We start from the raw sequence: 21,158 nt of genomic DNA on the forward strand, positions 1-21,158 counted from the left end.
GACAGTCGAGTTTGATCTGGACCATTTCACCCCTTAATTTTCAGCGCATCTGTCTAAACGTAGAAGTGCAGCAAGCAATTTTAATACTTGGGCACAAAAAAAAAAATTGGCAAAGAACAAAACGAGAGTTGACAGCCAGGTGAGAAATAAATGTGGCACCTACCACCGCATCGTGTAATGGGATCATCGTCTGTGCACATCGCGTTCAAAAATTTGCTCACCGAATTTTTGTTAGAGGCTGAACGAGGTTTGGCTATTGATGATGCAGAGTGACCCCTTGCAGCTCTGAATGTGTTTCCGCCTGACTGAAATGCAGATCTAGCAGAAGAAATGAGGGACCTAGACATCAGTCGAGATGCCATCCGCAGAATTGAAATCAAACAATCATCCACCGTTGGGTTTGGTGCAGTGATGGTTGGTGCTATGTGGAAGAGGGAGTTCCATGCTGAGTTGACATAATTTGTGTATTCGTCTGATGTTTACGCATTTGAAGAAGACTTGCAAACACTATTGCAGTAGCGCTTTGTTATTTTCTCTAATTCTTTTTATTCTCTTATAATAGTTTCCCCAACGAATTGCTTATTTTGTGCAAAATAGCCCTTCATTCTCATCGGCAATGCCATGATGCCCACACTGTAATTTGCTCTGTTTTTCTTCCTCCGAACTTGATGATCAGCCAGCCAGCGTGAGAGCCAGCCAGCCAGCGCCAGCCTACCAGCAAGAAGCCAGCAGAAGCCAACCTAAGCCAGCAAGAAGCTAGCCTGAGCTAACTAGCAGCCAGCGTGGCAGACAGCTTGAAACAAAAATTCAGCCTCTTAAAGCCTTTTTTTATTTGACAATTTATAGCTGAATTGAAGCTTGAAGAAATGAGAAATATTTTTTTAATTTTGTAATGTTAATGAAGTGATAAGTGGAGTTTTTTAATGGAGTGATAAGGTGTAATTATATTTTGAAATTTTGTATTTTAATGGAGAAATAAGGTGCAATTGAAATTTGTAAATTTGTTTATGGAGTGACAGTGTGACTCAAAGTAATTTTACTTTGAGGGGGGTAACTTTTTTTTTTACCAGATTGTGCAAAAGCACCATTGTAAAAGTCAAATTTTGAAAGTTTCCTTGTAAAAATTTGAGAAATTGACTAGAGCCAAGTGCAAAGCTCAGTCAATTTTATCCTGTTTTGATGACTATTCGAGGGTCAAGGCCAAGCCCCGATAGTTCGTTTTTTGCGTTGTGTGTTGCTGTTGTGTCGCGCATATTGATTTTTTTTTTAAGCTTGATTTGTGGTGTGAATTCTTAACACTACAATGTCTAAGTTGATTAATTTGTTTTCTGATTCCGACAAACTTGAAGGCACAAAATCTTACAAAACATGGCACCGTCTCATCAAAAGCACTCTCATTTACAATGAATTATGGCAGGGTATATGTGATGGAGATGTTAAGCCGAATTAACCCACAGATGCAGCTACTCTAGAAAAATGGGAAGTCAAGAATGCTAAAGCCTTAGCTCTTATTAAATCTTCTGTGAATGATGAAATGTATGTCCATATAGAAAATGCTACAGACACATGGTCTACTTTGAAAACTTTTAAAGACCTCTTTGATACTCAGCCTGAATCAAAGAAAGTTGATCTACAATTAAAATTGTTGCAACAAAAATTAATTGAAGGAGGTGATGTTCTTGAATATATCTCAAGACTTAAGAATATTAGGCAAGAAATCATTAATGATGGTTTTCCAGCAATAGATGATAGTTTTATGGTAACAATTGTAATTGATGGACTTCCTTCTCCCTACACACATTTTTTGGAGACTCTACAATTAACTGGGAAATTAAAGAAACTAAAGTTTGATGAACTCTGTGAAATGTTGACTCAACATGATAAAACTTTTGGGAAGAAGAAGAAATTTGGTGAAGATGTTTTTCTCCCTGGCATTGGAGAAAAGATGATTTCCAATGTATGGTATGTACCAAGTTTTAAGAAAAAATTGCTATGGAATAGAATTATAATTCTATGGAATAGAATTATAACATAGGATTCTTTTCTCCATAGCATTGGAGAAAAGATGATTTCCAATGTATGGTATGTACCAAGTTTTAAGAAAAAATTGCTCTCTTTAGTCACGATTCGACAAGCAGAACTTGAAAAGTATAAAGCACAACTTGTCGCAAAAGGTTTTGCGTAGCAGGAAGGCATTGATTATGAGGAACCTTTTGCTCCTATAGCTAAATGGAACACCATCCGATTAACACTTGCATTGGCCACTCAGAAAGGATGGAAAGTTCATCAAATGGATGTGAAAAGTGCTTTTCTCAACGGAGATTTACAGGAGGAAGTGTATATGACCCAACTGCCAGGTTTTGAAATTGAAGGACAAGAACATAAAGTCTGCAAATTGACTAAGGCTTTATATGGATTAAAACAAGCTCCCCGAGCTTGGTATGCAGAGATGGATGACTACCTTAAGAAAGTTGGTTTTCAACGAAGTGAATCTAATGATACTTTGTATGTGCAAAAATAGGGAAAATATTTGGTAATTCTTGTTATGTATGTAGATGATTTGATCATTACTGGCAACCATGATGATCCTATTGCACAGGTGAAAAAGGCATTACATGCAGGTTTTAAGATGACAGATTTGGGATTACTTCACTACTATCTTGGAGTTGAAGTCTTCCAACGTCCACATCATATTTTCATTTCTCAGAGTAAGTATGCAGCAGAGGTTCTTCAGTGATTTGGCATGCAGGATTACAAGCCCATTCTCACCCCCATGGAGCAAAACTTGAAACTTTCAAAATTTGAAAAGGGGGGGGGGGGGGGGGAGGTGGACAGTACAACTTGTAGACAGTTGATTGGCAGCTTGATTTATTTGAAAAATACTCATCCTGATCTATCTTATGTAGTCAGTATTCTTTCACGTTTTATGCAGGAACCATGAGACATCCACTAGAATGCAGCCAAAAGAGTTCTTCGATATATCCAAGGAACAAAATATTTTGGTCTTCTTTACACAAAGACTAAAAATTTTGTACTTGGTGGATATTCTGATGCCGACTTAGTTGGGAGTATTGATGATCGAGCATCAACATCAGGTTATTTAATGAACATGGGGTCAGCAGCAGTATCTTGGAGTTGTAAGAAACAAGCTATAGTGGCCACTTCTTCAACAGAAGCAGAGTACATTTCAGCATGGGAAGAAGCATGTGAAATTGTTTGGTTGTGCTGAATTTTGCAAGACTTGGGCATTTCTCAGGCAGAAGCTACATCATTATTCATTGACAGCCAGTCAGCCATCAAGCTTGCCAAGAACCCAGTTTTTCATTCAAAGACAAAGCATGTGGACACCAAGTATCATCATATCAGATCTCTCATTGCCAAAGATGTTCTCAATCCAGTTTATTGTCCTTCCGAAGATCAGATCTCCGACATTTTCATGAAACCACTTGGCAAAATAAAATTTACTAAGTTCAGGGATGAACTTGGTATATTTTGTAATGTATCTTTGGATCACAGGGGGGAATGTTAGGTGATCCAAAAATACAATTTATCATAGGTTATAAAATTAAAATAAAATAATTATTAATTAAGATATTAAATTAATAATTATTATTCTAGAATGTTTAATCATTTAGAATTAGTATATTGTTGTAACTAGATATGACTTTCCAAATGTGTCATATCATAGGCGCTATTTTAGGAGATTTGTTAGCTAGTTGATTTGAATAACATTTAATGTAAATGGACACTTGTTATTTAATAAGTGATCCATAAGTAGAGTTAGTTAGGACATGGAGCTTATATATAGCTCATTGCAAGATTGTTTGGATGTTCGGGTGTAAACTCTTGCAAAATCAATTATGTAATTATTTTTTCTGATTAATAAAATTACGTGTCTGAGGACACTTCTGCCATTAAAAACATATAAAATATTCAATCTTTAACTGCATGCATTAACATGTTTTCTTCACCAAGAAAACATATAAAATATTCAATCTTTTACTGCATGCATTAACATGTTTTCTTCACCAAGAAAACATGTAAAATATTTAATCTTTTACTGCATACTATTATGCATATGTTATCTATATTTGGTAAGAAATACTTAATAAGATACCCAAATAAAACAAACATATATTTTTCCTCCTAGAAGGGGAGCAAGTTACTTATCTTTCAATATTGCAAATATATATATACTAACTAATTTTTTAGACTGCTGGCCACTATACTGTTGATGTCGTTAAGGGTTGGTTCTAAACGTGTGGCTGTTAGAATAGCTGATAAACTTGCTGTATAGCACGATTGCAGAATTCCAATAACAAGGAACCATGCCACAACACTATGTGCCCCATTCCAATCCGGATATCATCCTCATTGGTGAACTAAGTTATAAAATTGAACCTTAATATGCTTCCCAATGGGTTTCTAGGCTGCCCTTCGAAGAGCCGAATGTTTCTGCGCTCCCATATATAGATCATTGCACTGGTTATCTGGATCGTCTACAGGCCTCACGAGCCCATCTTTGCAGTGAGCTCAGTGCAGATCCCCAAATTCAATGTCACCAAAGATTCCCACCTCAACTACGAGTTCGTACTGCAAGTAGATGCAAGGAATCCGAACAAGAAGGTAAGCTTTTATTACGATCCCTTTTCTGTGAAAATTTCCTCAGGTGACGTAGATCTGGCAGACGGCTCCATCCCTGGTTTCTTCCATGGGACCAAGAACACCACAGTCTATCGTAAGAGTCAAAACCTGGCCCTTAGTTCCTCCGATGCCAAGAATCTGAAATCCGCACAGTCAAGGGGAAAGTCAAACTAGACCTGGATTTACAGACTCGTGTGAGAGTGACGATGGGGAAATGGAAGTCTCATAAAGTCAGAGTAGACATCACGTGTAAAGGAGTCTCTGCTGCCATTTCAAAAAGGCTTCGTCCACTGCTAGCTCTGATACTCCATGCAAGCTTAAGCCATGCTCACCCGAAGTATGGACTTGCTTCCCCCTCGCATTGCGTGGGAGACTTTCCTTGTTTCTTGCCTGGGATTCCCATTCAGTTTCACAACTACCAAGAATTAGTTTAATAACTGATTCGTAACTTTCGATTTTACGATGAGTTATCTTAGGGATGTTACATACTCCACCCCTTAACAGGAACACCATCCTCGGTGTTTATCTCTCGTTGGAACTTTAGATTTTACTCATGGTATGACCATCTAACCACACAAAAAGTGATCCTTCCTCTTTAAAATCAAAGATTTCATTCCAAGAAGTGACAATAAACAAAATAGTAATGTTATAACATAAGAAAAATCAATAGTCATAAGCATTTATAACTGCAAAATATGCAAGTTCTAATTTCCATCATTTGGCCCTTATTCAAATTCATAATATATAAAGACAAATCTCTATATGAACTTACCATTATTTACCAATTACTCTTGGAAACCATGAGTACTTTCACGCAAGAATTTTAATAGTGATTGAACAACCCTTCAACCCTCCTTGGTAAGTAACTTGTAATGTATGACTAACAAATTCAACCGCATTAGTCACAATATTTTGAGTCAAATGAAATACTTTTAACTATCAATCATTTGTGCAATGTTAGATGATTTTTAAATCACAGTACTTTTACAAGTACTTAAAGAGAACTAACACTAATTATCAAAATGATAAATCACTGCTCCACATGCACATTGTATTAATTCTCACTAAAGACATCCATAGAGTATTTCTAAAAGTACTAAAAGAGCACCTAGCTCTCTAATCATCAAAACAATCAATCACTGCATCAAGTAAAAATTGTCTTAGCCCCTACTAAGACGTTCACAAGATTAGTTATATAATAAAGGAATTAAAATTTCCAATAACTCCTTATTGAGTACTAAACTCATTTCCTGTTAAACGTGCATAACATATTTTACACAACTATATATAGAATTCATTTTTAACATAACATATAGCTGATTAGTTAATTTCTTTAGCTACGAGAACCACAATAGGCTAAAGAATTCCCAACCCATGGGAACTAGTTTCCACAACTAGATCGAGTCATTTTCATATCCAGACAGTTTCCTTGATAGAGACCTTACCAGATCTATCATGGAATTCCACTGGCCAACCAACTCAAGAATTCCAATGATCACATAGGGTCCAATATAGGATTCCTCTTGGCAGCGTCTTGCTTATTCCTCTAACAACGTCCCGTCTATGAGGAATTTTGGGCCTCCTCCAACAGGCTCCAAATCAACAGAGTTGCCTCAGGCTTTTTACCCTCTTCACCCTCTTGGAAAACTCTTTTCCCTTACTGAGATCATTTATCTCTAAGGAGAGGAAATCTGGGTAGACAAGTACCATCAACCCCTCCGGGCAGGTAACTGCCATCAACCCAAGGCATATCCGGGCAGACAAGTACCATCAACCCCTCTGGGTAGGTAACTCCCATCAACCCAAGGCATTCTAGCCTTTCCCAACTATATGCAACTGTCTGGCATGTTAAATTTCTTTTTTATCACTATCCCCAAAGTAATTTACATAATGAACCATATGAACATTATCATTAACAAAATAAACATGCATGTACACCATGCATTTACACTTAACCCTCATCATGGGTCCACAACATCTAGATTGATGGGAAACATATCTATCATACATGTTGTATGCATTCAGAGTTTCCAAATAACACAATTCATGCATATCATATAACATTATTCTTTCTCATTTATGATTGCAATTCACATTGCAACAATTTACGTGACGAGTTTTCTTGTTGCCATTAAGCTACCACTACTTAATCCCATCAGCAACATTAGTTATAAATATGCATCAGTTAACAAGTATTCAATTTCCAAAAATTTTCATGCATACAATATTGTCATGTATAAAAGCATATGCAAATATTCATTAATGTATAAATGTCAACAATAGTTGAGTTAACAATCTAAACATTTCCAATTTCCCATAGTCTATTGTCTTAATCCACACCGTCATTAATGGAGTATTATCTTACATTTACTATGGCCAGCATTGGCCATGCATCATTAATATAATTAAGAATAATCAAGGTGTTCTGACCAACCCTTGGTTCAACATGCATAACTAACTAATTAAACTACCCTTATCGGAAGAAATTCCTCTACTTAAGCAATTAGAAGCATGATCCCCTAAGTGTCACACATGCACCAGAGTTACCACTTGATGTTAGATGCAACAACTATCTTATCACTACTATGTGACCATTTCAGAATAATAACTTCAAGGAGACATTATGAAAATCATTAACATCAACACACTTTAGTTATAATTTTCCAACTCCTTAAGCATAGTCAAAGGTGTTAGACTCCGTCTCATGTCAGAGATTGATTCTTCTTCAAAACCCTGTTTTGAAGAAGAAATCATTTAAATGTGTTGTTTTAGATTATGTAATTTATGCTCCAGCTCTTCAAAAGGGAGCAGCTTCCTCAGCTCCTATCTCTGCAAAAGCACAAACACAATTCAAAACATCATCAGCAATCAAAGTCTGGCAATTTAATAATCAAATCAACAATGCCTTCCGCTCCTTCATCCTCACAGGTGGTTCCCATTGCGAGGCATGGTGTAAATGTCATTCTAGATATCTATCATTTTATCATTTTCAGGATCAACAAACTATGCTGATATGAAAACCACAGAAACAATCTTGATTCAGAAGAATAGCAGTGGAGAAGGCATCTTGCAGGATCCAATTCTTGGACCTTTCTCAATCCTTAGAATAGGAATCAAGTTATCCATATGCATCTAGATTTTCAGGGCAATGGTACCATGGGAAAATTAATTCTATCCATTATTATATTGTGCATTATACTGGTAGCCATAGCACTTCTTGTCTCTGCGGCTTGCTTTATACACTACAAGGACAGACTAAGAATCCCGTTTTCAAATGTCTCATTTGATAATAGCACAAATAGTTTTACTAATCTAATAAGCCAGGGGTCATCTTTCACGGAAGAGTTTCATGCTCATGACAGCTCATGCCTCAGATCTATTACAGGATGCATGGGAAGAAAAATCTTTCAAATTCAACAGTAAAATTGAAATGGTACCAGGCACAATTGTACAACAGCTCTCTTATTCACAACTAGCTGAGGCAACTAAGCAATTTTCAACGTTTAATCTCATTGGCGGCAGGAAGCTCTGGTGGTGTTGATGTGCCTCTTAGTAGTGGATCATTTCTCTCAAATATTGAGCGGAGGCACAAACTTATGAGGACTCGTGCACGCTACAGAGGGACTGCTTTACGATTAGTATTGCAAAATGCAGGTCCAGATCTTGAATCAAATATTCATAGCCTCATATACCCTTGTTGACATTGCACCAACACTAGCTCTTCTATTGGGTGTTCCAATACCAAAAAATAGCGTGGGTGTTCTACTTCCACAACTTTTCCATTCATTCACTGATGAGCAAAGGCTTCGAGCACTTCAATTAAATTCTTGGCAACTGCTGAAGACTACTAAAAGCACGTTTGCCCAATTCGAAGTATATTATATCATTATGCAATAAGGAAACACATAATGAATATTTGGAAAGAGAAATGGGCGGTGAACCAATGGATGCAAGACTATGCTATTTATTTACAAGAGCTATTTTCCTGCATGATTCTTGGCAACAGCAAGAAAGCTGTCTAGATTTTGATCAGTGCATTTATGATAAAGATCCAAAACTCGCAGTGGAGGCCTATACTGAGTTCTTAAAGACTGCATCGAAATATTTGGCAAGAGGAAACACTGAGAAGCCATCCGTTTTGCTCGCATTGGGAGGGTTTTTAATGTTTGGATCTCTGGTTTTGCTTCTTGGTATTTCATTCAGAGTGCGCCAAGCATTAAGTGAAATGTCAGAACGCCTTTCCCTTAAGATTGAGGAACGAAATCATACTGGAAATCTAGAAAAAATAATAGCTATTTTGGAATTTGCATTCATGTGCTTAGTTTGGGATCTAGCTCATTGGTGGAGGAAGAGCAGTATACGTGGTATTTTCTATTATCAACATTGTGCATTACTCTTATACACAGAACATGTCAAGTTTGGAATTCTTAATCAGAAGAAAAATTTGAATTTTTCTGGTCTCAGGACCAACTAAAGTTGAGAGAGAATCTTAATTTTCAATGCCATAGCAGCAATATGGAGAGTCCAGATACAACTTTGAGATTGAATTGTGAACGTGCAGGATCATTACATGCTCAGTAACTTAGCACTTGTCGGTTTTTAGCTGTCATCCTTGTGCTGAGCGCTGGAAAACTTTTAAAATCATGGCATCAAGGTGGTGTCAACTGGGTCTATTTGCCAGACATTGCAAAGTGGCTAGATTACAGCGGCCCTCATGTTACAAAATCTTTACGGATAGCCTCAGTTCTCTCAGTAATGTTGATAGCGTTTTCCTTTTTCCTGGCAGTTAAACCAAGAAAGTTTTTTTCATTTTTTTTTTGTTGCAACTAATTTCTATGGCAAACAGACTCCAACCGACACAGAGGTCATTTCTTAGGTGGCAGTCATTGCGATATGCGCGCATTTGATTATGTGGCGGTTTGACCCGTATTTTTGTAAAGCAGCAGAGCGTATCTCCAGAAATTTGAGAGCGGTTGCAAAGTGGCAGTCAAGGATCGTTTGCCTATTTCGGTTTTCACGCTGGAATAATGGAAGGCTTTCTATCTTTAATAGCAAATGGAGGATTTTTTGTTATCTATCATAGCCAAAGAATGTGATTTGAGATTTCAATCCTGATCCTATGAGGATCAGCTCTCCATATGTCAAGCCATCAGCAGAATGTTAGTTTAAAGGTTGTTTTTATGGCCAACGCATTTCCAGATTTGGGGCGCAGTTATGAAACCCAGAATGTGCAAAGTGGCATACAGATTCGACTGCTTATGTTTATTTTCAGTAATTGGGAGTGACACCTGTAATGCCACCGCTTCATCAGTTTTCAACAGTTCGAGTAGAAGAAGGAGCGCATTTTTATTTTCAGAAGAGCTGATTGTTTTCTGTTAGTTTATTTATTAATAATGATAAAATCAATTCCTGGTCTTGGGGTCGATTTGTTTTCCCCCAGCTGTGTTTATTTCATATATTTAAAAGAAAAAATTCATTTGTAGGGAGTGAATAAAAAAAAGTTAGAGGGGAGATTTTCAGAGTGCTGGAGAAAAGAGCTTTCAATGTACAGTTTTTGGCAGAGAGATTAATGAAATTACATAGCTCTGACTTCAGAGATTCATGTGGTATGTTAATTTAGCATAGGTGTTTCTTGTGTTTCGTATGTAATCTATTATGTTCCATTTCACTACATGATCATATCTAATTGAACAAATGAAGTGTTAAAGTCAGAATTCATGCCTGCCATGCTCCGCTTTTAAGTTTGTTCAATTCAATGTTTTCTTCTGTTTAAGGAGGATTCAAAGTTATTGTTTGCCCTCCTTAGCTCCTCACCAGTCTTGCCATCCCATTTCAAATCTAGATTTGATGCTAAATTCCTTGCCTATCTTGCCTCAGTCGTCAACCTGTGTTGTTCATTATATTTCTCCGTTTCAAGCTGTGATTTTGCCCATGCAGCCCAGAAAAACCCCGTTATTTAATTAAAAACCCCAAAAACCCCAAATCAACCTTTATAATCAGTTTACTAGCCTAATATCAGTGATACCCGTTTGGTCATCTCATCAATTGAAGATCTACTGAGATTGACCGGAGAGAGCCTTCTCCTGCCCCGTAGGGCTAGCTACGGGGCTGAATGGTTTGATGTTGCCTTGAGGTTTACCTTTTCAGCCTGAGGTGAAATCTCAAGCACTAACATAGTGGCGACCATACTGGGGAGAACATTCAATTCGTTGATTGTTTTGTCCCAGTACATGCAATCAAGGTGTAGATCTGATGTTGATGGTGGACAGCAGTCAGACACTTATGCAGGCTGAACCATTCACCTGGCGACTCCAACTCGATCCAGACGTTCCAACGCTTGCTGATCTATTCATGCAATGATAGGGTATTGGGCAAACCCTGCATTTTGTGAAGCTCTAAACGGAGTTAGAGAGAGGTTAGTGGATATTGAAATTAATGAAGAATTTTTCAGTGACTTCTTTCAAAGTTTGAAATCTCCAGAGTTCTCTCCTGAAACTAAAATTGGTGCCTGTGAGTTAATTGCTAAAAGAATCGAAAAGGAGATTCAGTGTCTCGATGAGCAGATTCAGTCATATGATTTCCAAGACCCTAAAAAGTTCTTGGAAATCCTTCCTCATTCGAAACAAGATATCATAGAATTGCCTACAGTCGTTTACATTGACAGTGTGCAGCTGGAAGTATGTGTTGCAGAGTTGGGGGAGCCAACAGAGTCCGGCTTCCATGATCCTATTGCGGCATACATGGACACATTTTTCAGTTTGATTGATAGATCAGGCTGTATTTTCCGTGACCAGGATCAATATGTGCATGAAGGGCTGCTAGCAACTGCATTTGTGTTCTGGCGGAAGCATTCTCGAGCTACATCATTTTCAGGTCTACTTACATGGTTAATTTGGCATTTTAGTATTACCTGATCTATTGTTTGTATAGCAGATTAGAGTAGGTATTGTAAATAAATAAGTAGCCATAAGGGCAGCATCTTGTTTTAGTTTGCTTGAAGATTGTTTGAGTTCAGTTTCAGTTTGAGAATTAAGTCAAGAGTTGTGTTGATGATGACTCCATTGCCCAATGGGTGGAGGCACTGTCTGCTCTCCCAAAGTTCTGCGGTTCTTGGCACCTCCACGGAGCGGCAGCTGCCATCCCAAGTGGAGCCGATGTTAGACTCCGTCTCATGTCAGAGATTGATTCTTCTTCAAAACCCTGTTTTGAAGAAGAAATCATTTAAATGTGTTGTTTTAGATTATGTAATTTATGCTCCAGCTCTTCAAAAGGGAGCAGCTTCCTCAGCTCCTATCTCTGCAAAAGCACAAACACAATTCAAAACATCATCAGCAATCAAAGTCTGGCAATTTAATAATCAAATCAACAATGCCTTCCGCTCCTTCATCCTCACAGGTGGTTCCCATTGCGAGGCATGGTGTAAATGTTATTCTAGATATCTATCATTTTATCATTTTCAGGATCAACAAACTATGCTGATATGAAAACCACAGAAACAATCTTGATTCAGAAGAATAGCAGTGGAGAAGGCATCTTGCAAGATCCAATTCTTGGACCTTTCTCAATCCTTAGAATAGGAATCAAGTTATCCATATGCATCTAGATTTTCAGGGCAATGGTACCATGGGAAAATTAATTCTATCCATTATTATATTGTGCATTATACTGGTAGCCATAGCACTTCTTGTCTCTGTGGCTTGCTTTATACACTACAAGGACAGACTAAGAATCCCGTTTTCAAATGTCTCATTTGATAATAGCACAAACAGTTTTACTAATCTAATAAGCCAGGGGTCATCTTTCACGGAAGAGTTTCATGCTCATGACAGCTCATGCCTCAGATCTATTACAGGATGCATGGGAAGAAAAATCTTTCAAATTCAACAGTAAAAGTGAAATGGTACCAGGCACAATTGTACAACAGCTCTCTTATTCACAACTAGCTGAGGCAACTAAGCAATTTTCAACGTTTAATCTCATTGGCGGCAGGAAGCTCTGGTGGTGTTGATGTGCCTCTTAGTAGTGGATCATTTCTCTCAAATATTGAGCGGAGGCACAAACTTATGAGCAAGGAGGACTCGGGCACGCTACAGAGGGACTGCTTTACGATTAGTATTGCAAAATGCAGGTCCAGATCTTGAATCAAATATTCATAGCCTCATATACCCTTGTTGACATTGCACCAACACTAGCTCTTCTATTGGGTGTTCCAATACCAAAAAATAGCGTGGGTGTTCTACTTCCACAACTTTTCCATTCATTCACTGATGAGCAAAGGCTTCGAGCACTTCAATTAAATTCTTGGCAACTGCTGAGACTACTAAAAGCACGTTTGCCCAATTCGAAGTGTATTATATCATTATGCAATAAGGAAACACATAATGAATATTTGGAAAGAGAAATGGGCGGTGAACCAATGGATGCAAGACTATGCTATTTATTTACAAGAGCTATTTTCCTGCATGATTCTTGGCAACAGCAAGAAAGCTGTCTAGATTTTGATCAGTGCATTTATGATAAAGATCCAAAACTCGCAGTGGAGGCCTATACTGAGTTCTTAAAGACTGCATCGGAATATTTAGCAAGAGGAAACACTGAGAAGCCATCAGTTTTGCTCGCATTGGGAGGGTTTTTAATGTTTGGATCTCTGGTTTTGCTTCTTGGTATTTCATTCAGAGTGCGCCAAGCATTAAGTGAAATGTCAGAACGCCTTTCCCTTAAGATTGAGGAACGAAATCATACTGGAAATCTAGAAAAAATAATAGCTATTTTTGGAATTTGCATTCATGTGCTTAGTCTGGGATCTAGCTCATTGGTGGAGGAAGAGCAGTATACGTGGTATTTTCTATTATCAACATTGTGCATTACTCTTATACACAGAACATGTCAAGTTTGGAATTCTTAATCAGAAGAAAAATTTGAATTTTTCTGGTCTCAGGACCAACTAAAGTTGAGAGAGAATCTTAATTTTCAATGCCATAGCAGCAATATGGAGAGTCCAGATACAACTTTGAGATTGAATTGTGAACGTGCAGGATCATTACATGCTCAGCAACTTAGCACTTGTCAGTTTTTAGCTGTCATCCTTGTGCTGATCGCTGGAAAACTTTTAAAATCATGGCATCAAGGTGGTGTCAATTGGGTCTATTTGCCAGACATTGCAAAGTGGCTAGATTACAGCGGCCCTCATGTTACAAAATCTTTACGGATAGCCTCAGTTCTCTCAGTAATGTTGATAGCGTTTTCCTTTTTCCTGGCAGTTAAACCAAGAAAGTTTTTTTCATTTTTTTTGTTGCAACTAATTTCTATGGCAAACAGACTCCAACCGACACAGAGGTCATTTCTTAGGTGGCAGTCATTGCGATATGCGCGCATTTGATTATGTGGCGTTTTGACCCGTATTTTTGTAAAGCAGCAGAGCGTATCTCCAGAAATTTGAGAGCGGTTGCAAAGTGGCAGTCAAGGATCGTTTGCCTATTTCGGTTTTCACGCTGGAATAATGGAAGGCTTTCTATCTTTAATAGCAAATGGAGGATTTTGTGCTATCTATCATAGCCAAAGAATGCGATTTGAGATTTCAATCCTGATCCTATGAGGATCAGCTCTCCATATGTCAAGCCATCAGCAGAATGTTAGTTTAAAGGTTATTTTTATGGCCAACGCATTTCCAGATTTGGGGCGCAGTTATGAAACCCAGAATGTGCAAAGTGGCATACAGATTCGACTACTTATGTTTATTTTCAGTAATTGGGAGTGACACCTGTAATGCCACCGCTTCATCAGTTTTCAACAGTTCGAGTAGAAGAAGGAGCGCATTTTTATTTTCAGAAGAGCTGATTGTTTTCTGTTAGTTTATTTATTAATAATGATAAAAATCAATTCCTGGTCTTGGGGTCGATTTGTTTTCCCCCAACTGTGTTTATTTCATATATTTAAAAGAAAAAATTCATTTGTAGAAGTTAGAGGGGAGATTTTCTGAGTGCTGAAAGTGCTGGAGAAGAGAGCTTTCAATGTACAGTTTTTGGCAGAGAGATTAATGAAATTACATAGCTCTGACTTCAGAGATTCATGTGGTATGTTAATTTAGCATAGGTGTTTCTTGTGTTTCGTATGTAATCTGTTATGTTCCATTTCACTACATGATCATATCTAATTGAACAAATGAAGTGTTAAAGTCAGAATTCATGCCTGCCATGCTCCGCTTTTAAGTTTGTTCAATTCAATGTTTTCTTCTGTTTAAGGAGGATTCAAAGTTATTGTTTGCCCTCCTTAGCTCCTCACCATTCTTGCCATCCCATTTCAAATCTAGATTTGATGCTAAATTCCTTGCCTATCTTGCCTCAGTCGTCAACCTGTGTTGTTCATTATATTTCTCCGTTTCAAGCTGTGATTTTGCCCATGCAGCCCTGAAAAACCCCGTTATTTAATTAAAAACCCCAAAAACCCCAAATCAACCTTTATAATCAGTTTACTAGCCTAATATCAGTGATACCCGTTTGGTCATCTCATCAATTGAAGATCTACCGAGATTGACCGGAGAGAGCCTTCTCCTGCCCCGTAGGGCTAGCTACGGGGCTGAATGGTTTGATGTTGCCTTGAGGTTTACCTTTTCAGCCTGAGGTGAAATCTCAAGCGCTAACAAAAGGAATACTCACATGCACATCAAGTGCTATCTGGTCATCACCAGACTTAACGTCCTCTACAAGATTTTGGCACTCAAGCCTACGCTATCTGGTCATCACCGGACTTAGCATCTTCTGCAAGATTCTGACACTCAAGGCCTACGCTATCTGATCATCACCAGACTTAGCGATTCTTTTTCCCTTCTCCATCTATCCCTAAAGCACGGTCTTCTTCCTTCCCCTTACTTCCTTTTCCTTTGGAAGCATCTATAGTTGGGGAAGGTAGTTAGAGTTTATTGGAAACTACATTAACTCAAGTAGTCTATTTATGAATAATTGTTACATGTAATTTTACCATGAATGGGTCCTAGAAATGTTACCCACTAAACATGCCTCTACAATTAACTTCACACTGGAATGCAACATGCATAAGAAATCCGTCATTCCCATAGTAGAGATAAATTCAATCATCTTTAAATTGAGGCTCCAATGGTTTTAATCTCACAACAAGTAATGATTAACATAAAACACATACCATGCTAGTGAATTTCAATTAATTAGAGGGAAACATCATTAAATCTATTAAGACATAAACATATACTATTCATCATGCATTCTCATGGTGAATAAAATTAAGAACTCTTCTCATAAACAACTGGAACTATAGCACGGAGAGAGTAAGAATCATCATACACACATTCCATGCATGTGACACCAATCAAACCATCACTTGTTTACAAATTGTAATAATCTTAAATCCAATTCAATTAATGCACATGTGTTATATTGGTTAGTCATACAACACTAACCAATCTCAACTACAAATCATCTTCATGCATCCATGACAAAACTTAAACAAAATTAGTTATTATAGTCAAGTCTCATTACTCAACTCATTGTTTATTTTCAATATCCAAAGGGGTTCTTCTAATGTCCTTTTAAAACAATTTGTCATCCTATTCAAGGTCGTTCCCCATAATTTATAATCATGCATTGATTCATTAAACTTCATTCATTGTAACTTTAATCTTGTTCAATAAATGCATCATTGTTATTGCCATGTTTGCAAATTAAAAGTTGGTAGTTGATTGTCACTCTCCTCAATGAGTTTTCAATATTGTTCATAAGTGTGACATGAGTTTTATTGTCTTTTATCCTCATTAAAAATCCGATGTCATGAACATAGTTATGCAACAAGCTTTATTACTTACTACACAAAGCAGTTATAAACATGAATCACACATATCATGCCGAAAGCAGTGTACTACATAAATCAATATTCGAATGGTTAAACTCATACCTGAGTTAATGCCCACTGACGACATACCTCAATTTTCTTTCCGCTTACCGATTCCCAAAGGGCCAGTGCTGCAACCTTTAGCTCTGATACCACTTGTAACGTACCCCAGTAACCTCACATGTAAAAGAAAGGAGTTAGATTATTTTTTTTTATAGAAATTACCCACAAGTAATTATCCAATTCACAACTCCACATTCTTCATTAACCATTGAATATAATGTTCATTAGTACATGAAGTAAATTGCAATAGAAGACAATAAGTTGCATACCATTTGCGTAACCGTTAACCACCACTGTGGTAGTGTAATAACATAAACTGTCTCATGAACCTTTCGTCCATTTTATGATTTTCCTTAACCATATTAAATAATCATGTACTAGGACATTATGATTATCACATCAAAATAAAGAAACATCATCATCAAGGATTCAACATCATCCAACTGACACAAAAGGCAATCACACCATTGAACACTGATATACCCTTGAAACCCCGTAGGGTGAAAACCAGCAAAAGTTTAATCTTCTTATTAAACACTTGTGAGCGATTTCACGCTTCACTCAATCGCTTATAAGGGATTCCATCCCTTAACCATTGTTATAAATTCATTACAATGAATTATCATTAAGTTGTCACATAACTAGCTAAAAGCTAATACAGTTTTCATGTAATCTTTTACTTACATACTACCACATACAACATTCCTTGTGGCATGATTGTTCTCGCAATGTACATTCCTGCAACTCGAACTCATCTGCATGGACCATTGATCACTTTCCTACCACTATGTTAACATCACTTTTCTTTGGCACCAACCGCCATCGTTTCATGTCAATGTTGTCGTCAACAAGCTTTGGCCACAAGATTAGATACCATAATAATGAATTAGTAATCAACCTCTAAAAGAGATCTTTTAGCATCTACTCATATGCATGAGCAAGCATGACATACTATTTAACTAGCACATACACCCAAGTAAATATTGTTTGACCTCCACAATGTTTATTTACACTAATGCATAATTCTCTTTAAGATTTCTAACTCATTAGTTCTACTAACATGTATAACACATTCGTTATATCTTCGTACATGTAATAAACTATTATTTCCATGCTTAAGCACATATGTTCTTTTCACATAGTTATTTTTCGAGAACTCAACATAGTCTCTCTAACATACAAAGAAAATAACTCCATATCACAATGACTATTCCTTGTTCATACCATTGCTTATCATATTAGCCCTTCTTTAATGTATGCAACACATATTCCCTTCACTAGAATACTGCCATCATTTCATACAACAAACCACATACCTCTTTATTAAAGGAAGTCATTATAACCTCATTTCTGTATCTTCTTATATGAGGGTTTCTCAAGCTTCCTTTTCAAGAAATTATTAAAGATATCCATCTTTATTCATAAAAATCAAGATACAACAACAAGGTTTACTTACCCTTTACGCATCAAAATCAAGAAATCAACACAACTCATCTAACAAGACAATCTCTTCAATAGATTATTATTTTCAAGAAAGTTAACTTGATCACTTTCTCTATGTACACACAGACTCATATATCCGAAGTCACAATCACTACTCTTACCCTTATGTGCATGCAACATGTGTTTTTTCCTAACACAATTATTTTTACTTCAATGCACATAGTCTTTTCATGAAACAAGTATGGATTATGGTTCTTGTATGAACACTATTCATATGTGTCTTTAAAGGAAATAACCTCTACTTTTATTTTCAAGAAAACTCTCATAAAAGCCTTCATCTTCATACATAAAGGATGCACTCTTTTTCCGAAAAGAAACTATAGAAATGAATATCTATGTGCCTAAAAACACATCATTAGCTATTTCTATCATGCATGTAATGCATAATCATTTCATAAGAAACTTAGAGATTAGCTAGTATCCCAATGCAATAAAGCATATATCCCTTCTCAATAAAATCCAACTTAACTGCTATTTCTTTTATATGCATTCATTAAAATACTTTCTTTACCAATAAAACATATAAAATATTCAATCTTTTACCGCATGCATTAACATATTTTCTTTACCAAGAAAACATATAAAATAATCATCTTTTACCACATGCATTAACATATTTTCTTTACCAAGAAACATATAAATTAATCATCTTTTACCACATGCATTAACATGTTTTCTTCACCAAGAAAACATATAAAATATTCAATCTTTAACTGCATGCATTAACATGTTTTCTTCACCAAGAAAACATGTAAAATATTTAATCTTTTACTGCATACTATTATGCATATGTTATCTATATTTGGTAAGAAATACTTAATAAGATACCCAAATAAAACAAACATATACTTTTCCTCCTAGAAGGGGAGCAAGTTACTTATCTTTTAATATTGCAAATATATATATACTAACCAATTTTTTAGACTGTTGGCCACTATACTGTTGATGTGGTTAAGGGTTGGTTTTAAACGTGTGGCTGTTAGAATAGCTGATAAACTTGTTGTATAGCACGATTGCAAAATTCCAATAACAAGGAACCACGCCACAACACTATGTGCCCCATTCCAATCTGGATATCATCCTCATTGGTGAACTAAGTTATAAAATTGAACCTTAATATGCTTCCCAATGGGTTTCTAGGCTACCCCTTCGAAGAGCCGAATGTTTCTGCGCTCCAATATATGGATCATTGCACTGGTTATCTAGATTATCTACAGGCCTCAAGAGCCCAACTTTGCAGTGAGCTCAGTGCAGATCCCGAAATTCAATGTCATCAAAGATTCCCACCTCAACTACGAGTTTGTACTGCAAGTAGATGCAAGGAATCCAAACAAGAAGGTAATATTTTATTATGATCCCTTTTCTGTGAAAATTTCCTCGAGTGATGTAGATCTGGCAGATGGCTCCATCCCTGGTTTCTTCCATGGGACCAAGAACACCAGAGTCTATCGTAAGAGTCAAAAACCTGGCCCTTAATTCCTCCAATGCCAAGAATCTGAAATCCGCACAGTCAAGGGGAAAGTCAAGCTAGACCTGGATTTGCAGACTCGTGTGAGAGTGAGGATGGGGAAATGGAAGTCTCATAAAGTCAAAGTAGACATCAAGTGCAAAGGAGTCTCTGCTGCCATTTCAGAAAAGCTTCGGCCGCTGCTAGCTCTGATACTCCATGCAAGCTTAAGCCACGCTCACCCAAAGTATGGACTCGCTTCCCCCACCCATTGCGTGGGAGACTTTCCTTGTTTCTTGCCTAGGATTCCCATTCTGTTTCACAACTACCAAGAATTAGTTTAATAACTGATTCGTAACTTTTGATTTTACGATGAGTTATCTTAGGGATGTTACATTGCTCTGCCACGCAATCTTCAACCTTCAACATAGGTGTATAGAACGATTCAACGACCATAAATCTCCAGTGGTTAGACCTCAATTGCCTGCTATCTGACCAGAGTTACCCGACTTAATGTCAAAGCTGTGTAAATGGTGTTGCCTTCTTAAAGGGAAACACACAGACATCAATTCTCCAATACCCTTGAGAAACACTAACGAAAGATCAGGGTTGGGGTAGTGAAATGCTCACTCCCTAGTCGCGGGTTCGAATCCACCTACGCAGCGCATTCTGGCTCTATTATAAAATGTTCTCAAAATGTTCAGAGACTCAACATTGATTTCGAGAGGATTTGAGTAGTGAAATGCTCACTCCCTAGTCGCGTGTTCGAATCCACCTGCACAGCGCATTCTTTCTCTTTTTAAAATGTTTAGAGACTCAACATTGATTTCGAGAGGGTTTGAGTAGTGAAATGCTCACTCCCTAGTCGCGAGTTCGAATCCACCTACGCAGCGCAATCTATCTCTATTTTAAAATGTTCTCAAAATATTCAGAGACTCAACATTGATTTCGAGAGAGTTTGAGTAGTGAAATGCTCACTCCCTAGTCGCGTGTTCGAATCCACCTACGCAGTGCATTCTGTCTCTATCATAAAATGTTCTCAAAATGTTCAAAGACTCAACATTGATTTCGAGAGGGTTTGAGTAGTGAAATGCTCACTCCCTAATCGCATGTTCGAATCCACCTACGCAGCGCATTCGGTCTCTATTTTAAAATGTTCTCAAAATGTTCAGAGACTCAACATTGATTTCGAGACCGGTTGCCCACATTTGGAAGCTTCTCTTTGTTTTGTGGTTTTAAAAACTCAACATTGATTTCGAGACCGATTGCCCACTTTTGGAAGTTTCTCATTGTTTTGTGGTTTTAAAAGATACTAAGATAATTGAATGCATCTTCACTATTTAATTTAGAACATCCTTCCATGTTCAAAATATACAAACGTATCGATGTAATTCAATTTTATTTTAGTAAATTTAAAAAACAATTTACAGTGAATGGGTTGATAATTGATTTATCTAATTAGATTAATTATGTTGAAAAAATTTATTAAATTTTAAGTAATTTGTTGATGGTCAACATAGTTTATTTATATATTAGATTTTCTTAAATATTTATTGTTTTGATGAGCTGTAAGAAGGTTGATAATATTACAAATAATTTTAAATTGAGATTTATTATAAGTTTACATAAATACACATTTTGT

General features: G+C 36.9%; 3 pseudogenes; all 3 read left to right on the top strand.

Annotated features, from left to right (window-relative positions):
* The first annotated feature begins 1,179 nt into the window (after positions 1-1,179).
* On the top strand, positions 1,180-5,092 carry LOC149186736 (NDR1/HIN1-like protein 10; annotated as a pseudogene).
* A 3,200-nt stretch (positions 5,093-8,292) lies between these two features.
* LOC149186737 (uncharacterized) lies at positions 8,293-9,474 on the top strand (annotated as a pseudogene).
* Positions 9,475-12,766: 3,292 nt separating this feature from the next.
* On the top strand, positions 12,767-14,023 carry LOC149186738 (uncharacterized; annotated as a pseudogene).
* The last annotated feature ends 7,135 nt before the right edge of the window (positions 14,024-21,158 follow it).

The sequence above is a fragment of the Pinus tabuliformis genome, chromosome 3_1, assembly GCF_031772625.1.
Source record: "Pinus tabuliformis cultivar Carrire ecotype Pingquan chromosome 3_1, CPIR1, whole genome shotgun sequence".
NCBI lineage: Eukaryota > Viridiplantae > Streptophyta > Pinopsida > Pinales > Pinaceae > Pinus > Pinus tabuliformis.